We start from the raw sequence: 7,921 nt of genomic DNA, 5'->3' as shown, positions 1-7,921 counted from the left end.
TTCCATCTAGAAGAGCTCCTTGGTATGGGCTTGGTTTGGTTTGGTTTTTGTTTTGTTTTGAGCATTCAAAAGTAGTTGGTTGCAACTACAATAGCACTTAATCGGTTTCACAATTTGTTTTCCACTTGAAAGATCATCTCAAAAATCCACAGGACCCGGCTGTATGTTCTGAGAAACTGCTGGCCCCTGCTAGATCACAGTCAAATGTTGCCGTGTCCTATCTCACATGCATCTGGAGGAGGAGTGCTCGTAAGATACGAGATGGCGCCACGGCCGGCAACTTTACTCATCTTGGGAGCGGGATGATGTAGCTGGTTTCATAAACTTTCCTTTCTTGTAGTGTTCAATTCTCTCTAAAATTTGAAGGCTTCTCTCTTACCCATCTTTGAAAGCAAAGAATTTCCTAAACTTTTTAAGAACTAGATGACTTTCCCAGACTTTACACTTATTTTTTTTTCCTCTTCATAGTCACAACCACCACAGAAAAAGAAAGCCTGGACTTTCAAAATAATAACCCCAGTTTACAAAGTTATTGTCTGGAAGCTAAATACTGAATTTTAGGTACTCACTATGAACCACAAAAATAAGTAAAATTGACATGATTCTCCATATCATACTATCACTACTGTATTTTCTTGCTGTTATATGTCCTTTATTCTACCTTGGGACTCTATGCCAATAGGAAACTGCTTTATGCTTTAAGATAAATATAAATGCCCTAGAGACTGAAAGAATAATACAGGACCTTTGAAGAAGTAAATAATCATGTGCACAAAGAATGTGGAAATGATATTTGGATTCTCCAAAGTCTGACCATTCCCAAACTTCTTGGCTTCTGCATCCCTTTACACTCTCAATAATTATGGAGCATCCCAAAGTGCTTTTGTTTATATGAGTTACATCAATTGATATTTCTTATTAGAAATTTAAGTTGAGAAATTTTTAATGCTTATTTATTCATTTTTAAATAGCAATAATAAACCCATCATACGTTAACATAAATAATATTTTTATGAAAAATAACTATATTTTCCAAAAATAGTTTATGAGAAGAGTAACATAGTTCTATATTTTTGCAAATCTCAATTGTGTGGCTTAACAGAAAGCATCAGGACTCTTCTATCTGCTGCTGCATTCAATATATTCAATCTGCTGCTTTGGTTAAAAATATGCTAAGAAAATTCAGATATTTAATTAAGAGTAGGAGAAGTATTTTAATAATCTTTCTAGTTATTTATGGATATTCCTCTTTGGTACTACACCAAAACTCAAAAAGTGGTAGTCGTCAAAGGTTAGCTGCAATGAACATTTCCGATTCTGAACCCTCATAAAGAATGTAGACAAAAGAGTAAATAATATCTTGCCACTATTATGAAAAGAGTTTTGATTTCACGGACCCCATGACTTTATCTCAGGAACTCCTGGAGTTCCCCACCCCCTGCCCTCTAAAACCCACTGCTATGTCTGCTAGGTGAGCAAACTCAAGCTTTCATTGTGTGAAACTCCCTTAAGTCAAATTAAGTCAGGACAGACTCACTCACTTGTAAATAAAGTTTAGTCAGTTATCTCTTCCCAATAAAATGTTCTACCACGTAATATGAAACTTATGCATGGCGTTAAAGAGCTTTCGTTAAAGATCTTTTGGAAATCAAATTTTACTTTGATTTGGTTCCTCATCCTACAAGTGGTTTTGTCTTCCTCTCAAAGGGTACCTTCTCCCACCCATTATGTTACCCATGCTTATACCTTATCTTAGAATTTCCATCAGGGTGTTCCTGGTTATGATCCCCAACCCTGATTATAATCTCCAGGGTATGGAGAAAAATAGCAAGTCATCTTTCATGTGGGTACAGGCTACGCAGGTGCAACAAGGAGTTCAAACCATATTTCCAGAAGGATAGTTACAGCCAAAGAAAATGCGGTAGAAACCATTACAGTGTGTTTTTTAAAGACATTTGTCCCTTGGAAAACTGTAACAGCAAAAATAATACTAGGTAATTAGCAAAACAAAACAAAAAAGATGCTAAAAGTAAATCATAAAGTCTGCTGTTCCTCCTGCAAAGCTGACTCACACACCTGGAATACTGTGACTAATTCTGACAGCTGTATCGCAAAGAAAACATAGCTGAGCTGGAGGAGGTCCAGGGAAGCCAACCAAAATGCTGAAATGAACGGAGGCTTCTCTCAGACAGGAGACACTGAAAAAGGACAGAGGGTTACAGTGATTGAAGCCTTTGAAATCATGAAAGGCGTTAGCATTTAGCATTATTAACCAAATCTACGAATTCTCAAACCATCTTTAACTTGTGGAACTCATGAGTGGCACAATTTTAAATATAAGTAGGTTCAGGAAGGATTTCTGGTGGAAGAGTCACATGGAGGGTGGGACTCTGGAATGCATCTCTCTAACTCAGGGTGGCTGTCATGAAGGACAACCATGCCTGCTCTTAATAAAGTGTTCCCTGGCCCTGGCCGGTGTGGCCCAGTTGTTTGGAGCATCGTCCTGTATGCCTAGGTTGTGGGTTCTGTTCCCCATCAGGCTACATACCAAGGTTGCAGGTTATATCAATCCCCAGGCAGGGCAGGTACAGAAGACAACCAATCAATGTTCTCTCTCACATCGATGTTTCTCTCTCTCTCTCTCTCTCTCTCTCTCTCTCTCTCCCCCCCCCCTCTCTTCTTTTCCCTCTCTCTAAAATCAATAAATGTAACCTCAGGTGAGGATTAAGAAAACAAATAAATAAAACAATACCCCTTGGTGCTGTCTGATAAAATATTTTCCTGTGCTTGTATTTGTGCAGTTAAGTGCAAAGATTATTTTCTAAGGATCCCTTGCTTTCCCATTCTTCTGACCTATGAAGGGTTCTAGCTTTGCATACTCTGTCTTTCTCTCTTCCCCCTTCCAAGAAGCTCCCACTTCTGCCAGGCCGGCTCATTTAGGGTTTCTCTGGGATGTATCAGGCGTATAGAGGGGAGAAGAGCATAGGAAATAGAAAGCTGGTGCTAGGGGAGTTTTCTAGGTGAGACATTTGAAAACTAATGGCCCAGATACACCGGCAGAACACGCCCGGTGGATGGGAGAGAAGTGGGAGGAGGCATTTTAAAAGCATTGCCTCTGAGAGATGTGAGGTATTTAAATTACTTTGAAGCACATGTTGGTTGAGGCGCTGTATTCTTTTGACCAGGGTGTACCCCAGGCTTAACCACACCAGTCAAGACTCTACCAACATTCCCCAGGTGGGCTCCTCTGGTAATGCTCTTCGGGATTCCTTGCTAAAACTCCTGGGATTCTCAGTTTATATTCCTGCTCGACCACATGACACTTTGCAGTATAAAGTGGTTAAATTAAACCCCTTGGAGGACCTCCGAAGGTAGGTAATTGGAGCATAAGAAAGAATCTGTCATCAGATGCCTTTCACTAAGTTCATTACAGATAAAACCAACGCGAAGTGGTTAGAAGCAGAGGTTAAAGTTTCACTCTCTTGGACTTGGTATAATAATGAATTAAACTGCTGGAGTGGATGGCGGTCTGCTAAGAATATGATTTGGAAACAGGAAAACCAACCAACATGCGGTTTAAAGGTAAAATAACACAAGCCTAGCAACACTACGCCTCCCTCTGATTTTATCATGTTCTTTGTGATGGGAACTGTCAGGTGAGTGAGAGAATCTATATACACCTTCTCAAGCAGAGATACTTTCTTGATATATGTGTGGCCAATGAATCACCAAAACACTCGATAACTCAGGCACTGTGACCGCAGCTCAACACCAATACATTTTCTTGAAGAATTAGCCTACTCCACAGATCCAAAAATCGCTCAAAAAAGCAGCCAGTACTAGGGAGGGGGACAAGGAGCCGACGTGAAGAGCGACTCAGAGGACAGCGGGAGCTACAAACACTGAAAACGGAATGGAAAGAAGCCGTTTGCTGTTTTCCCTGTTGGGAAAGAATCCGCTAAGCCTGCTGGGATGCATGTGCTTCGCGTAAAATGCATTTGCTGGTTTTTAAGACTCCGGGTAACATTCCTAAACTAAGAAGCCGCCCAGATTCCGCGTCCTTCATTGAACGGGCTCTGCGCTCTGCGGGGTGGTTTGCGAGGAAACCCTCCTGGCTTAACCGCGTGGCTAACCCACCCGTGTTCCGTGACAAGGTTTTATGGCCCTTCCTCCCGCGGGCGGCGCTTACTACGCCCGGCCAGCCCCAGGGCCTTGTTATTTTTTCACGTTCCTTACAGCCGCTATAAATCCTAGACCCTGGTTTTTAATATGTTCGCCGTTAAAATGTATTAGCTAAAAACCCTAGGTACATTTAATAAAAATCCCAGGCCCTGCCACCCTCCCCTCTGGTGATACGCGCCTTTCCTTCTCAAACCCCACCTTCGCTTTATGGTCTCGGGGGAGGAGGGAGACGCTTTCATTACTGCGTATGACTTCAAGTAAAAAATACTCCGTGAGAATGATCCCTGCAGATGCCAGCGGTGTGTTCGGCTCTCATTTTCCTCTGTTCACCCGGAGCTCTCGGCTGCAAATACCCGCAACTCTCTGTGAGGGAGGGGCCTTCTGGCTGCTGACGGTATTGGCCCCGTGGATCAGCCCTCAGCCTTGGACTGACTGACTGATGATGGGGACTAACTCTCCAGCGTCCTTGCCTTCAGGTGCAACCCTGAGGCATGTTCTACAGCGCCTCTCGGGGGTCCCAGAGGGGGGGAGCCCGGGCGCTGCAGGGTTACCTGCTCAGCGCTGCACCTGTCCCAGCTCCCTCCCCTTCCCTGTCTCAGTGCCCACTCCCTGGAAGGCACTGCCTGGGATTCCCTCCCCACAGAGATTAATTACTTGCACAAAATCCTTATCTCAGGATCTCCTTCTGGGGGAGCCCAACTTGAATCAGAGGGTAAACTGAGCAAGATTCTCTGATGGGAAGGAAAAAGAATCAGCCCAGCCAGTGTGGCTCAGTGGTTGAGCATCGACCTATGGATCAGGAGGTTACAGTTCTATTCCCCGTCAGGGCATATGCCCAGGGTTGTGGGCTCAATTCCCAGTAGGGGGATACAGGAGGCAGCCAATCCATGATTCTTTCTCATCATTGATGTTTTTATCTCTCTCCCTCTCCCTTCCACTCTCTGAAATCAATAAAAGTATTCTTTTTTAAAGAATCAAAACAGAACTTTAAAAACAATTCATCTAAAGGAGGAAACTGATAGGAACAACTTCACTTTAATTCAAGCCTGTCTGTGATATGAACTCACAACAGAACAAGGCAATTTACAAACATTTGACAGGGATCCACAAAAGCTTCCCTGAGGAGATCATGTTTCAAAAAGGTCTCAAAGGATGACTGCAAGTTCATCTGGGGCAGACATGTTTAGAGGACATCCAAGGCCGAGGGACAACAGACTCAAAACCAAGAGAACACAGTGCCCTTGGGGTGAGGGGACTGGAAGAGGTGAAGCAGGAAACTGCTCAGGGCCCTGAATGTGATGCTAAAGCCTAAAAGCATACCTTTCATCTTATGGGAAGAAAATAAATGTTTGATCAGCAAATGAATACTTGACAGTTGTTTAAAAACATAGGAGCAAAGCATATAAGACAGGTTTTTAGAAATAAGAACAGTATAAAACTTTCAAATCTTATACATACATATATATATAAAACCCTAATATGCAAATAGACCAGATGGCGGGACAACTGAACAACCAATCGCTATGACATGCGCTGACCACCAGGGGACGTGTGCGGCACATGTTGGGCGTCGGCAGCAGGTGGCAGAGCACGGAACATGGTGGGCATCGGCCGCGGCAGGATGGTGGAGCAGGTGAGTGGGGGCGCCAGACCAAGATGGGGCGCTGGTTGCTGTCATCTCGGGGAGCCTCTGCTGGTTACTGAAAAGTCTTTGCTCCCACGCACCGCAGTCCCTGCTGCCAGTGCCCAGCACTGGCCCTGACTGCTCGGCGCCATCAGCAGGTGCCGGCCTCATTCACACCTGCTGCTGGCGCCGTCCCCAATTGCTCCGCGCTATCAGCGAGTGCAAGCAGGGCCGGTGCCATCAGCTCATGGGAGTGGCGGCAGAGGGAGCAGGGCTGCCAGCAGACAGGGGACCAGGGACCCAGTAGGAGGGGCCGGGGGGTTGTGGAGGATGGGTAGAGACCCACCCCTGTGCCTACTGCAGCCTCACAGCCCACAGTTCCTTTCAAGGTGCACAAATTCGTGCACTGGGCCCCTAGTTTGTAATAAAGCTAAGTAAAGGCTTTTACTGGTTTAGACCAATTGTGGCAAACCTAACATTTCGGTGTATATGTGTTTGCATAGATTTATACATATGAATATTGACATTTCCCCATAAATAAAAGTAAGTTTTTAGGCAAGATGTATTCCGTGGCCTTAGATTTATAAAATATGTCAGCATGTACTGAAGAACAAAGTTGATCTGCAAAGTTGGTACTTTCCAGCATTACCTGTTACAGTGAATGTTCCATTTCCAATCCAGAAGATCTGGACTCATCCTTAACATCTCCCTCTTTCTCCTCTGCCATGCCCAGCCCAACGAAATCCTACCAATTTAACCTCCTAAACATCTCCTGAGTGTCTCCACTGTTCTCAAGTGCTCTGTCACCACCCAGTCACAGCCATCATCAGCTCTCACTGTGAGGACAGCCCCTTACCCACTTCATTCAATTCTCCCAGCAGGTCACGTCCCTCCACAACTTAGAGTCCTATGTTGGCTTCCCACTGCATCTATATATATAAAAGCCTAAGAGACTGTTGTGACCAGTAGACCGAAGGACTGGTTGACGGGTCGCTATGATGCACACTGACCACCAGGGGGCAGACACTCAATGCAGGAGCTGCCCCCTGGTGGTCAGTGCACTCCCACAGCCAACCTCCCACAGTTCCTCCCCCACCCCCCGTCAGCCGGCTGACCCTGATTGGCCCTGATCAGGACTGGGCGAGACAACCTTGATCAGCCCTGATCACTGACCTGGCCAAGGTAACCCACCTGTGTGCTAATTCATACACCAGGCCTCTAGTTTACTATAAAGGCCCAGAGTAATGCAGCCTCTCCCCGCCCATTCAGCCCCAGCCTCATCTCTTGCAAGTCACTCACTCATTCTCAATGCTCCAGCCACGCCCACACAACTTTAGTTCCCCAGAAAAACCCATAATCCCCAATATCCTGGGGACTTTGCGTGTACAATTGGGGATGATGTGTGTCATAGGCAAGCCACAATTATGGGACCGATATCAGGGTGGTATATTCTTTTTGACAATTCATTTTCCTACAAACCACCCCTTCCAACCACCTACGGTTGCATTTACAGCAAGAATTTATCATCCAAATATTAACAGTAATGTTAGCATTTGTCTCAGTGGTCTAAGATCACAGTGGTCTCAGGCTTCAACTATTTCTAAAATTCTTTTAGGTATTGGATCACTGCTCTGTGATCCAAATCCAGATGACCCCCTTGTGCCAGAGATGACATGGATCTTTAAAACAGACTGAGACAGGTACAACAGAATATCTCAGGAATGGACTCAGAAGTATGCCTTGTGATGCTAACCTCAAGTCAGATTAACTTGCATTATAATTGAAGTAAACTCTAAACTACTGTTTAAAAATCATTGTGTGTGTGCCCTTTCCCAGCTCCCTCTCCTTTACCTATTTAACCCCCAATCCTCCTCTAACATCACTTTCTCAGGTAACCGTCCCTGGCCCCAGATCAGCCCAGATCCCTCTGTTCCATGTTATCCTGATGTTCTACTATTTTCCTTCTCCAGCTGCCGTTATCTACCTGTGTGCTGATTTGATTGTCCACCTTCCTCTCTAGACCACAAGCTCTGTGAAATACATGTAGCAGGGGCTTAAGAAATTATTGTAATAAGTTAACTTGCCTCATGTATTTTATTAGTCACTTTAGATGCA

General features: G+C 44.6%; 1 pseudogene across 1 annotated transcript; it reads left to right on the top strand.

Annotated features, from left to right (window-relative positions):
• Positions 1-1,400: 1,400 nt before the first annotated feature.
• LOC308517059 (ubiquitin-conjugating enzyme E2 D3-like) lies at positions 1,401-7,552 on the top strand (annotated as a pseudogene). Its single transcript has 3 exons — positions 1,401-1,471; positions 3,186-3,371; positions 7,218-7,552. The product of its transcript is annotated as a ubiquitin-conjugating enzyme E2 D3-like (transcript).
• The last annotated feature ends 369 nt before the right edge of the window (positions 7,553-7,921 follow it).

This window comes from Myotis nattereri (genome assembly GCF_964212035.1).
Source record: "Myotis nattereri genome assembly, chromosome: 3".
Taxonomy (NCBI): Eukaryota; Metazoa; Chordata; class Mammalia; order Chiroptera; family Vespertilionidae; genus Myotis; species Myotis nattereri.
This window is presented reverse-complemented; position numbering and strand designations above follow the sequence as displayed.